At 43.8% G+C, this 12,965-nt stretch overlaps 1 long non-coding RNA gene across 3 annotated transcripts in view; it reads left to right on the top strand.

Annotated features, from left to right (window-relative positions):
- The window catches only part of LOC141419578 (uncharacterized), an 84,576-nt gene that overhangs the window by 6,401 nt on the left and 65,210 nt on the right, over nucleotides 1-12,965 (top strand). For 2 of the 3 annotated variants that reach the window (XR_012444214.1, XR_012444216.1), the window contains 2 exons: nucleotides 2,905-2,989; nucleotides 4,427-4,584. This is a non-coding gene — a long non-coding RNA (uncharacterized lncRNA). The remainder of the gene's footprint in view (nucleotides 1-2,904; nucleotides 2,990-4,426; nucleotides 4,585-12,965) is intronic. The other variant, XR_012444215.1, reaches the window with a different exon arrangement.

Genomic DNA, 12,965 nt, shown 5'->3' with positions numbered 1-12,965 from the left:
TCTGAGCCTGGCTAACCTTGCTCAGAATGATGGTCTCCAGTTCCATCCATTTACTTGCAAATGATAAGATTTCATTCTTCTTCATCTGCCCTGGTAATTCTTAACATAAATGATCGAAATACTTTCATATGGACCATAGAAATACAAAAGGTCTAATTGCACAAAAATTTACCTTTACTTTTTGTTGATAAGGAGTTACTTCATTCTATTCCTCAATTCAGTTGGGATATTTTGTTTTATTTTTTCTGTAATAAATCCTCTCTGAACCATGTGCTGCTGTTAGGAGTTACTTACATCGTTTCTTCACCCAGCGCACAATCCCACTCTAAGTACAATGTGACTTACAGCCAGCTCTTGGCTAGCTCACAGTTAAACTGATTCTTTGCATCAGTCCACTGTGATGGCAACACCCAAAAAGGTTTTTGAGGATGTATTTCACTTTTAGTAACAGCATGTTTTACATTTGTAGGGTGTGTAGGGTGTGTTAGGGGTGGTCCCTTTATCACACTGTCTTCCCCTGCCTTTGCCAGGATCCACCTCACAATCTGACAGTGATCTGGAGACTCCGGGCTCCATGTTGGTAGAATCAGGTGCTCTCTGAAAATGAGATGCTCTGAATTTCCAGGGCCAGTTTAATTACATATGATTGTATCATTGTCAGAACTGCAATTTTTCAATACTTGGGGAAATGGTGTTCAGTTTTACATCGCCTACTTCACAAATCAAAATAAAATCAAAGAAAAAGCAAATAAGACCTAAAACCTAATTGTTAGTATGATCTCTAGATAACTAACAGGCGTATGCATGGAATATTATAAGGAAGAGCATATATAGCAATATATAGAGTGCAGTTTTGACTGTTCAGGAAATATGCAACTTTTTTCTCTCTTCATTTCCAGAGACTGTTTTAATGTGCACATTGGAATCTTTTTAATGATGAGAAAATAAGTGTAACAATTTTTTCAGGTCACTGTACTATGTATTTGGTTTAAAAAAGTACTTTATGCAGACTAGAACAGTTTCTCACTCCTTTCTAGGAAGGGAGCACCACAATTCCACATAATTTGACTTTACTTAACACAAACACACATGCACACACATACACATGTGTGCACAGAGGTTCACACACACCTGTATATACATAAACACTCCCGTGTGCCACCCATATAAACACAATTTGGACACCTGTCTCACATACCATCCTGTCTGACTACTATGAGCAGAGTTGTGATGTTTAACGGGGCACTCTGCAAAGACTGTCACCACTTACCCCAAGGAAATGGATCTTCAAGCCTAAAGCATCCCCAAGGCGGAAGTCCTAAAATGTGTACAAGGTTTCTTTGATATATTGCTATTGTCTTGGAAATAGTGCTGATGTGGGTAAAATGATGTAGTAGAGTTTTGTTCCCCAGAAAACTGTACATCTCACTTGTTTTTTTTTACCATACTCTTGTAATAGTAATTCCTGTCACCCAGATTATTTTAGGTTCAAGAACCTGAAACACAACACCCTCAGTATTCTTACCATAGGGGAATTTGTTTATTGTTCAACAGCAAAGATTGAAAAACAGTGATGCCTCTTTAAAACAAAATGCAGTCCATTAATGAATTTGCAAGATCATCCTTCCTTTTAGTCTTTGTTGCTGCTTATTATGGGGCATCTTTCGTTTAAGGATGTCTTATGTCTGTCCAATACTACAATTGAAAGGGTGCCTATCAACATATGATCGATAATTTACAGGTATTTTTCATATTTCCCTTGATGGTATTCCCATGAATATGGCCATTTCTTATGCCTTTCTCTTCCTCATTCCTTGCCTCCCACTATACTCTCATTCACTAACTCAAGCATTTCTTTTCTTTAATTTTTAATGTATTTTGGAAAATTTCAAGCACATAAAAGCAGAAAATACACTACAATGCAGTGCTTGCCAGGTGCCCATTAAGTTCAAGACTATCAGCTTCAGCAATCATTAACTTTCTTTAATTCTGGTTTTATCTATCCTCCATCATACTCCCCACCACATCCCTGCCAGGGAATAGTAGAAGCCAAGTATACACATCAAATCATCTCCTCCAGGAATCAGTTCTAACAAATAAGGACCTTGCTTAACATAACCACCATACTATATCACAACAATGAAAACAACCAGGTGTGACTCAACATCATCTACAATCCACTGCCTTTTCCATTGCCCCCTTGTCTCATGAGAGATTTTTAAAGAACCTGAAAACTTCCACACACTTCATGTGGTTTCTGTATCTCCTATAGTCTGAAGCAAATATATTCATTTGTTGAAGAAAACATAATGTGTCTCTCTTGCCAGGACTGGAAAAACATAAATTTCTTGGTTTAGAAGTATAGGTGGAAAAAAATGGGAGTCTGAGTTTCCCTGGCCCTTGGGCCGGAGTGCCAAATTTGGGATGATTTTTTTGTCTACTTAAAATTTTACATCAGTACGTTTGTTTCCAGTGTAAATCATTTTTAATATATGAGCAAAGAGATACTAAGAAACTTAATCAGACCTTGTGCTCTGGTTTTATTGCCATTAAGGCATGGGTAAATGTCCTACACTGTCTCTCCCCAACAATATTTCACTTAAAAGCTTAGACACCAGTCTTAGCAACTCTCTGTCAGTACCTCACTCACTTAAAATATTCACCATCATTATCATATTTATCCTGACCACTAGATGCTCAAAAAATCCGTTCATATGCAATTCACGTGAATTGTGACTGTGTAGCACACCTGAAGTCCTGTTCAGGGTATTTGGAACAGATCAGCAAACACAGTGTGGAAAGAAGTGGAATTTTGATCCTGTGGGGCTTAAATTACAGCAAAATGTATTAAGACTACAGAATCATGGATTGATCCTCTGACCACAGATATTTTTGTGCTTCCAGGGAAATCAGACAGGACATGCAGCCTTTCTCCCCAATTTGGTAGCCATGTGACCAGTTCCATAGTGCTTTAAGTGCAACATTATGGGTAAGATATTTTCTGTGCACCTGTTTTCTGTAGAAAGCAGTTGCATGCACTGTACCTCACTTAATTGTCCCAGCTACGTTGTTGAGTAGGTGTTATCTTGCTATATCCATTCTATAGTTGAAGGTGCTGAGACTCAAAGGAGGGAAAGGATTTGTCCAATCTCACACAGCCAAGTGAATGAGGGGGGAATACTATTTTCTGATAGAAGAAGCAGGAGGAGGAGGAGGAGGACCAGCAGGAGGGGAAAGAGAGGAGAAAGAGGAAAGAAGGGGGAAGGGGAGCAGAGAAGAGGGGAAATGGGGAGAGGGGGTGGGGATGAGAGAGGAAAGATGGAGAGGAGATACATAGATAGATAGATAGATAGAAAGACAGATTGATAGACAATAAAACTAACCTTGTATATGTGCATACCTGCTGCTGTATACCTGGGTTTCTGACTTTCCGCTTCCTAGCCATCATCTGGTGCTAGAACCCTCCCTCAAGTATGATTTTCTAGTCTTTAAAATGGGGCTGATTTGAAATTTTTCCTAGAGAGGGTGTAGCCTATTAAGTACTGTATGGGAGTCTCAGCAAACACTACCTGTAACCTGTGTTGGAGACAGGGGATTTGATTGTAATTGACCTTGATTATAGGAAGGAGCATGAGGGGGCTGCCTTCCTAGGAGAGCAGTGTGGGTTTGGTAGAGCTGCTTCAGAATCCACCATAGGGAGCAAGGTAGAGACCAAGCCATTCCATACAAGTCCATATGGAATGAAGATCTGCTGTGGCACCTGGGTCCTGGTTTGTTTAAGAGGCAGTGCCAACATCACAGGGCTCATCATTTTAGGTGGAGGCTACAGCCAGGCTTTCTCAGGGGTCTCCATGATTGCTTGTTGGAGATTTGGGGCACAGATAGTGCTTTGTGTCACCCTTTGGGTACTCCCAGACACAACTGTAGAAGTCTCTGCCAAGGGTGCTGAGGAGATCAACAATGATAACAGCAATGGGCTGTGGGTCAAAGTAATGGTTTGTATCTAATATAGAAAACCAGTACAAACGTTTACAAATAAGTGAGTATGTGCAGCCAGAAATATGTGCACCATTGGTTAATGTTTTTGTTATCACTGTTATCGTCTTCCTGCCTAGACAGTGAAAGTCTCCACACATTCCAAAAGCAGAATCTGAGAATAAATAAAGGCTCCACACAATGTTAGCACAAATAACCCGTGGTTTGTGGGGTTAGGGTTAATATTTTTTCAGGGCTTGAAGAAATTTTGTAATTATCATGAAGTTGTCATACAATCATAGAATACAAAAAAGCTACAAAGTAGGTTCCATCCGTGGGCATTAAGGCCCAGAGAATCCTTCATGACTGTGATGTCTGCTTTTCCCATTGCTGTGCATAACACTCTTGACTGTCATCAGTTGAATCTTTTTGTATTTCTTGTTCTGTGTAGTTGCAACTTCTTGTCATTGAAGTTCCTTCATGATAGAAACATGTTTTGCAGTCAAGTCCTGCAACAGCAGCCATCGGTGAATTTCTATGATGACTAGGCATGGTGCCAGAGTCTACTGATGCAAGTGCTGCTTTACAAAAGGTTGGTGCGAGCCTGTGGTAAGTACAGAATGTGCAAGTGTATGTATGGCAAGGCCTATATCATTCAGTGATGGTCCTTTTGGTGATAAAAATTGGGTCTTGGACTTTCTATGTCTTTGCCAGTTTTTTCTTTCTAGTAATTCATATTCCTCTAATTATACAAATGTGTTGATTGATCTGTGAGTGACTGATGTGGAAAAAGTTGAAAGTTTCAGCACAGGTAATTTGGGAAGCCCTAGACTAAGAGGTTTTTCTTTAATTTTCTTTCTGCTTTTTATTTTTGGTTTGTTACTTTTTTTTTCAACTCAAAGGTGTTTGTCTGAACTCCTTCACTTGAGTTGCACTTCAAGTCTTTTTTCTTTAGCTCATTTTTTCAGGTAGGGTCTGGCTTTTTACCTGGCGGCCGGCCTTGGACCACAATGCACCATCTCCCAAGTAGCTAGGATTAGAGACATGAACCACCATGTCCAGGTCCACTCTAGGAGTTTTTGAAGATCAACTGATCTATTTCTCTCAACATGTCTACAAAACAGGAGACATTACTGATGATTTTGGAGGTGTAGAGTCAGGGTGGCATAACTTAGATAACTTTGAATGGGCGTCCAAGGTGATGTATCGAGTAGACACTCTAGCACGAGACTAGCATGCTTCCACTAGACTTGCATGGTTTACATTAAGTGCTATTTATCAGGGATTCAGAGGTACCCATCCTCAGTCCTGGCAGCTCTCCAGGTTTCAGCATCCCATGGGCCAGGGGTGCTCCAAACCAAATCTGGCAACATTGACCACAGCTGCAGCCACAGGTCCAGGGAGAAACTGGTAGGAGAGTGCTTCTCAAAACAGGCAACAAGCACTGTTAAAGATAGTAAAATGTCCATCAGTAGGGAGGTGGGAACCCAAAGGCCTTGTCTGCAATTTCTGGGTGTGTGCCTTAGAGAGGCTCATCTATAAAGTAAGTTCCCTCCAATTTAGCACTTCCACTGATGTTTCTTCTGATGGGGTCTAGCCTCATTCTCCCTGGCATAGAACAGAAAAAGGTTATTCTTTCCTGGGATGAGCCTGGACTCTGCACCCTGAGACCCAGCCCTGTAAACCAGCCCTGTAAAACCTATATCTGCTCCCAGTTTCACCCTGAATGAGGGGCTGCATCTTATTCCTTGGGGTCATCTCAGGCGGAATCAGTCCCTGACAAAATTAGTAGGGAGTGGGAAGATGACAGAATGAAGACACACACATCCACACAGTCATAAATGTACACAGACATGCACACACACACACACACACACACACACCCCTTACACTTTCAGGAGAACGATCACACCATGTGTGTGTGGGGGGGTTGTAGCCAATAGTCTAAGTGATAATGGCACAAGTGGCCTAGTGTCCTGTAAGCTTGTTCAGGGTTTTCAATCTTCCAAGCAATTTGCTGTGCTGGCTATGTCGGCTTGGTCAGGTAACAGGTCTTTGGGTAGTAAGTGCGTGCAGAAAAGCAGTGGAAGGACACTTCTGTAGTTGTGGGGTCACTGTTCCTCTTGGAGCTGGGCCCTCATCACAGCAGGGTTTGATGGAAGAAAGTCAGCATCACAGAGAGGAGCTGCTCCTCAGCCTCAACCTCAGACTCAGAACAGAGCCACGCATGCACTGATGGAGCACTGCTCACAGCAAACCGAGGGAGGTGCCCAGACATGCAGACTGTGGCTCCACCTGGTCACTGCCAGCAGGTGTTATTCACAGCACAGGGTTGCGACCAGTATAAGGGGCTGCAAGAGAAATGTTACACGCTGACTATCCAGCAGGTCTGAGCCTTTTGTTACCAAAAGACCTGGACAAGCAGACTGTTCGGGCTCAAAGATTCACTTCTCTTATTGTTTTCTAAGTGACCTTGGCCACTCCATCTATCCTCCTTGTGCAGCACATCTCTCTCTTGTAGCATGTGGATCATGATATTCCCCACATGGTGGTTCTTTGAATGATTAAATGCTAGCAAGTTGTCCTGGTGTGTGCACCTGGTATGTAATAGATACTCCTTAGAAAAGGAGGCTCAAGGAATCCACAGGTGCCTGACCTCATGTGGCTGAATTCAGGTGGCCAGAATGTCTACTGGATGTCTACCTAATCCAGAACTTGCAAGTCCACATGCATGCTCCAGCCCTCATCTTCACACAAGGACCCTGTGCCCTCCTGCTTACCCAGTGTTTCTGTGGCAAGGAGTCTCTCTGCCACCCCTGTGCTATCGATTTCACTCCTTTGCAACATTGCCTTCAGCACACCAGTATTACTCCCAACAGAAGTAAAACTGTTCCTGACTCTCTTCCCCAACTCATGATACCATTTTTTCTCCTTGTTGTTGCAAAACTCCTTTTAAGACTTCTCCATACTATTGTTTCCTCACCAGCCCATTCTCTATTAAACCTGTCCAAAACAGGTTTGATCACTCACTCTTCCAAAGAAACTGCTCTTGTAAATGTCACCAGGCACATCTGCATTGGCAAATGCCATGGCTGTTTTCTCAATCCTCATCTTATGTGACCTCACATCATCCGTTTGAGCAGTGTGCACTTCCATGTCTTTATACATATTAGTGTATATTTCTTGTGCACAGTTGTTTCATTGTGATATTTCCATGCATGCATATAATGTATTTTGAAGAAATTCACCCCCTTTATTCCTCTTTCTCTACCTCCCTTCTTCCCTTTTTAAACAATTTTTAACAAGTTTCATTATGCTTGTTTCACACATGTGTATAAAGTACTTTGACATTTTCTTTCTCCTCTACAAGTTATTAGTGCAGACTTTTCCAACTCATCTGTAGTTGTGTTCTCTTTTGCCCAGTCCTGTTCCACTGCAAGGCTCTGTTTGTTAAGTGCTGTTCTTTTCTGTCTTTTCTCACTACCTAAGCAGAGCTAAAGTAGACTCATGAGTTTTTGGTGCCCTCTATGTATGTGAGGCATAGACCTTTCAGCCAGATTCCTGCGTTACATATGCAACTACAACTCAAAATTCACAAGGATGTCAAAGAAACATCTTAGGTCAGCATGTGCAGTACTGAATTCCTGATAGCCGCCCCACTGGTAAAACCCCTTCATATCACTTGATACCAATTCCAGTCTGCTCTGTGCTCAGGAAAACATCCCAGGTAAGCCTTGCTTCTCACTGACATGCCACACCCAAACCAATAGGAATTCTGTGGGTCAGTCTCAACATGCAGCCTGACTGCGAGCAGTTCTTGTCATATCACATCTCCTGTTACCAGGGTCGAGGCCTGCATCCTCTCCAGCTTTACTTGCAAGAACAAATTCCTCTCTGATCTTCGTGCTCCCACCTCTGTCGCCCGCATTCACTCTGTTCTCAACACATGAAGAAATCAAACTGATCCTCTGTAAAGGCATGACAGGTGATGTCACTCTTCTGCTCAAACCCACAATGCTTCTCTCCTTCCTCTCGCACTTCCCATGTGCACTAAGCAGATTCCTTAAATTTCCTAATTGTTCCTATGTAAATTGGTATTTGTTAATCTCTCTAACCTTGTCTCCTCCTTTTTACCTATTTGCTCACTGCATGCCAGACATGCTGGCTCCTATACCTTTCCTCAAACATGCAGGAGTTTCACAGGCCTTAGAGTCTGTATCAGCTGGTCCTTATGCCTGGACAAGTCTCTCTCTTTCTTCATATCCTTCCTCCAATGCCATGCTCCATTGAAGCTTACCTTGCTTACCTTAAACTAGTGAACACTCCCTCTCTGTGCCAGCATTCCCAGTGACCTGTTCCTCTTTACTGGGCTCTGTGTAAAGAGCCGATGCCACCTGTACCCAAAATGATTATCACTGCTTACCTTGCTGTACAATTCCTTATGTTAAGAGTTCACATTTTACTTTCTGTGTTCTTGCTCTTGTGTGTACCATTCAAAAGGACAAGGGAATTTGTGATTTGTTCACGCAAGCATCACAGGTTAACTGAAATCATGCCTGTCATGTAGCGAACCTTAATAAATGTGTGTTGAACAAGTGAGTTTAGAATTCTCAGAGAAATACAGTACGTGAAATAACATAGGCCAAGCTATTTTTGGGTCTTGACAGACTGTGAAGGAACCAGGGCTTCCTTGGTCAGAGTTACAGGAGGGATTTGCCCATTTCTCCTGCATCATACATTTTAAAAGAAAAAACTTTATCTATTTAGTTAGTGGAGTTTACATAAAATTTTTTATTATGGAATGGTTTTACTATAAAAGGAAGTGCTGAAAATTATTGTTGATGTTTCATGTATTTTTGCACATATTCATTCCTATAAGTGTAAAATACATTTTTATTTTGAGGTTTTATCATTCTGTTTCATTTATGTATATGAAGCCTATCACCATATTCCCTCACCTCCATCTCCTCTTGTTCACACTCCCCCTTCCACAAGAACCCTCCTACACTGTACCTATTCTACAGTCCTGTCTTTCGTTATTGATTCCAAAGTCAATGTTCAAAGGAGTTTCTCGAAGCGCGTCACACCTTTTGAGGTGACACTTAAAGGTGTCAGCTGTCAAATAGTCTGTGGGCAAGATTTACCAGTCCAGGGCTAGGCCTGATTTTCACTACCTGTTTGTGGGCTTTGCCTTTTTCTCCTAATCACCCCGGGTGAGGGTCTTTCCTTATGTATAGTCGGCGTTGGAAGGCTTGGGTCCACTTTTTCACCAACAGTCTGTTCTCTAGCCTGAGGTTGCTCCAGAGTTACTGCACCATGTAGTCTTCAGTGAGTAGAGACTTTTTCTCCTTGTCCAAGTGCCACCGGGTAGATTTTCAGGAAGCTCCATTAGTTCTTCGCTGTTTACCTGCCTCCCTGGAGGCAGCATAACTCCTGCTTGTCCGGAGAGCCTGTTTGCAGGCTCATACTGATTGCCCTTCTGCACTCCCTCACTCCTTCAAAATCGTTTCCCCGAGAAAGCTAGAACGGTGCCTTTATGCCTAAGGAGGACTTGGCCACCTCTCAGGGGCCAGCGTTTGCCCAGGTAGATCCTCATCTCTCGCTCACCACGGCCAAGTCTGTTCTGCACGTGGTCGCCAAGGCCAAAATACTGGCCCCAAGGCAGATGCCATTCAACCTGTTGCTTTTCATGCAAGACTGCCCACTGCTGATGCTGGCATCTTACCCCAGTGGCTCTGTCAAGGGATGATGCCTGCCAGCCCACTGCCCACTGTGCATTTGCAGCTGTGTTAGGGAACACGGTTGCAGGCCCAGAAACCTTGCCATTTGGATGTTCCACCGCAGGAAAGCCAGAGCCTGGATTTGAGGTTTGGTGCTATGTGAGGGGTAGTAAAGTTTCTGAGGAATGTGTTGTGCTGGGGAAGACACACTTGTCTTGCAAGGAATACTCATTCCATGCATACAGCTGCACAGAGTGCCTGCCAGTGGGGCCACAGCAAATCAGAATGAAGAGGCCTTGCCAGCTAATTCTCAGTGGATATAGTAACCTTATTTTCCCACCCCTCCTGACTCTGCCAAGGCATGAATCCCAGTCACTCTGATTCTGGATTGTGGTGAAATTTGAAAACAACTCTCCCAAGGCTGGTTGGAGCCCTCAGGTACTCTGCGGATGAAGTCTGTTCTTGTAGCAAAGCAGTGGGGGTTTTGGATTTGGCTGGATCTGGGTTCATGTGCAAGGCTGACCCTAGTCATGTGCTTGCGAGACCTGATTCTGAGTTTCTGCCACTGAAAACCTTGCCTGGTGCAAATTTGGGTACCCACTGTGCAGTCCTGGTGCAAAATTTAGAGACCATGCAAGAACACAGCCATCGAATGTAATGTCACCTGATCTAGCATAATTTAGGAGTGAGTAAAGATCTGCTGCTACTCTCCATAGCCTGGGGGAGGTTGGGGTTCTCTATCCCTCAGTCCCTAAACAACAGGTGTGCTCTAGGACCCAGCAACTCCATTCAGTTCAGTAGTCCTAAAAACTAAAACTGAAGCTTTCCCACTCACTTCTAGGAAACTCTGCTGGGTGAGAGGAGGCAGTTTAGTTTCAGATTTGCAGAGCAAAAGACTCACAGGGGGTTGGCTCATCTGCATACAGTTCAAAGCTCAAAGAACTTGTGTAAATGTTACAATGACTATTCTTTGCTCAGCACCTTCCAGAAACCCCTTTGCCTGCCTCTCCCTCAGCCCTGTCATTCATTTCACAGTCACCGGAAATCCCGCCCTTGTTCAGCCTTTCCCTAGCCAAATGAAGATTAACTCTGTAGTAGCAATGCAGTGAGCTGGGAGGGCTGACTGAACTGCAGGCCACAGGGGAAATGACCCTGGCCCCTGGGGCTAAGGCAGGTCATCCAATCCTTTGTTTTCTAATTGCCTGTGGAGCCTCCTGCCTGAGGCCTTCAGGATTCTAGCAGTCACCTCCTCTACAATGCAACTGGAGGTATCCTTTCTCCCAGTCTTTCACTCCTCTGTTGGGTAGTACTAAGCTTCTTGGCCTGCACTTGTTAATAACTATACATTAGCCATTTGGGTATTTATTTCCACCACAGCCAAAGCATTCACAGATTCAGATAGGCTTTGGAGGGACACAGTGTCTCTCCTGAGCTAGTTGGTGCTTCCTGTAAAATGAGCCATAAACATACAGTTCTGGCAGCAGGGAGTTACTTTTTTGTGGCATGCCTCTGGCACAGAGGAGGTACTGGAGAAATCTTAACTTGGTAGGCTCAGCTACTTCCTAGCTGACTTATCTGGAACTGAATGACTTCTGTGAGTTCCTGTGTGTGTGTGTGTGTGTGTGTGTATAATGGGCAGAAGTTCAAGTGGACATCCTCCCCTAGCATTCTAGATGTTGGAGCCTGAAACTTCTTATTTCCTTTGTGGACAGAGAACTTGTGAGTGCACTTGCAGACCGAGACAGGTAGCAGGGTGACCTAGAAGCAAGCACTCTGGACTTGTAGCTAATGGTCTTGGGGTCTTGCCTAGGGTCCGTCACTTGCCACTTCTATGTCTGTAAGCAGGAAAGTCACCTGGTCACTTCTACCTTGATTCCCAACTTGTCTACCTCTGGACCATGAAATATGCCTGTTGATTTCCTGCGCCCACCTTCTCTCACACTGGCTGAATTGGAGCAGGCCCTCAGCATTTTATTGCTTGCTGAATGTATTTGCAGCTGCTGAGGGTTCATAGGTATGGGCACTTTGTTGGAGCTTCTTTGGCCTGCAGGCTCATGACTGCAAAAAGTTTCCTATCCTATCCTGACATGGTTTTGCACACGTGTGTTATGTGCCAGTGTGAAATGTTGTGGGTCGGTTTCGAGGGTTCTTACCTTTGCAGGCCAGAGAACTGGCTCGTGAGGCAACCGATTGACTTGTGAGCCAAGGCCGGTACACAGAGTAGGATTTATTAGAGAGAAAGGAAAGGTTATAACTAGGGCAATGCAGCGTACCTCAGAAACCGGTGGCTCCCTTCTCAGGTGAAGGCTGGGGCTTTTTATGGACACTTTAACTCTGGGTTAGGGGTAGGTGGGTTGTTTCTATTGGCTGTGGATTTGTACACGCGGGCTCTCTTAGATGAACTGGTCTGTTTGCCCCTTATTGGGGTGGGGGGAACAACCTTGAAAGTGTTTTTTTATCAGCCTTGTGGCAGATTTATGAGACCCTGTATCTCCTCCTCAGGGTACAGGAATGCAGATTTATAACTCCTTCTCATAGTGCTCTCCATGGGGGATGGGATACTCACTCATCTGTCCTTTAGCTTCCCAGACCCAACAAGTCCCCCCTCTGAGACAAGTACCTAGGTGCTGTTGGGGTGAGGGGCAATGACTTGTCTAGCTGCTTTGTGCTGGCAATAGGGCGAAAAGTTAGGGGTGGTGGTACTTGTCTCAGGGGTTGACACAATAGAACTAGATGGAGGGCTCATGTGTAGGCAGAGGTGAGTATTCCTTGACTAAGCACTGGAATTTGATCTTTTGGACTTGTTGAGATATAAATCTGGAGAGAGCATTTATTATGCAAGGCCTGAATAGGAGTATTAGAAGGAGCATAAAAAGGGGGCCAGCCAGAGGCAGTGCCCAAGGAGCCCAGCTCCATATGTGGTTCCAGAAGGACCACACGTTGGCTAGCTCTTGTCTCGTTTTTGTAATACATTCTCTTAACTGGCAGGCCATGTCTCTGACCACCCCAGATTTGTTAGTATAAAGGCAACATTCCTTGTTTAGGAAAAGGCATGTTCCACCCTTCTCAGCAGTTAATAGGTCAAGTGCATGTCTATTTTGAAGCACTACTGACACGAGTGAATCTACCTGGTCTTGTAAAGCCTCTAAGGACTGTGAGACCTGTTCTATGTCATTATTACATTCTGTTGACAGCTTTTGATAGGTATAGACTGACAAGGAGGTGCCCCCGATGCTTATACCTATTCCAACAGTGATCCCAATAGCTATC

Source organism: Castor canadensis, chromosome X (assembly GCF_047511655.1).
Source record: "Castor canadensis chromosome X, mCasCan1.hap1v2, whole genome shotgun sequence".
In the NCBI taxonomy this organism is placed as follows: domain Eukaryota; kingdom Metazoa; phylum Chordata; class Mammalia; order Rodentia; family Castoridae; genus Castor; species Castor canadensis.
The sequence above is the reverse complement of the archived record's forward strand: the minus strand, read 5'-3'. Positions and strand labels throughout refer to the sequence as shown.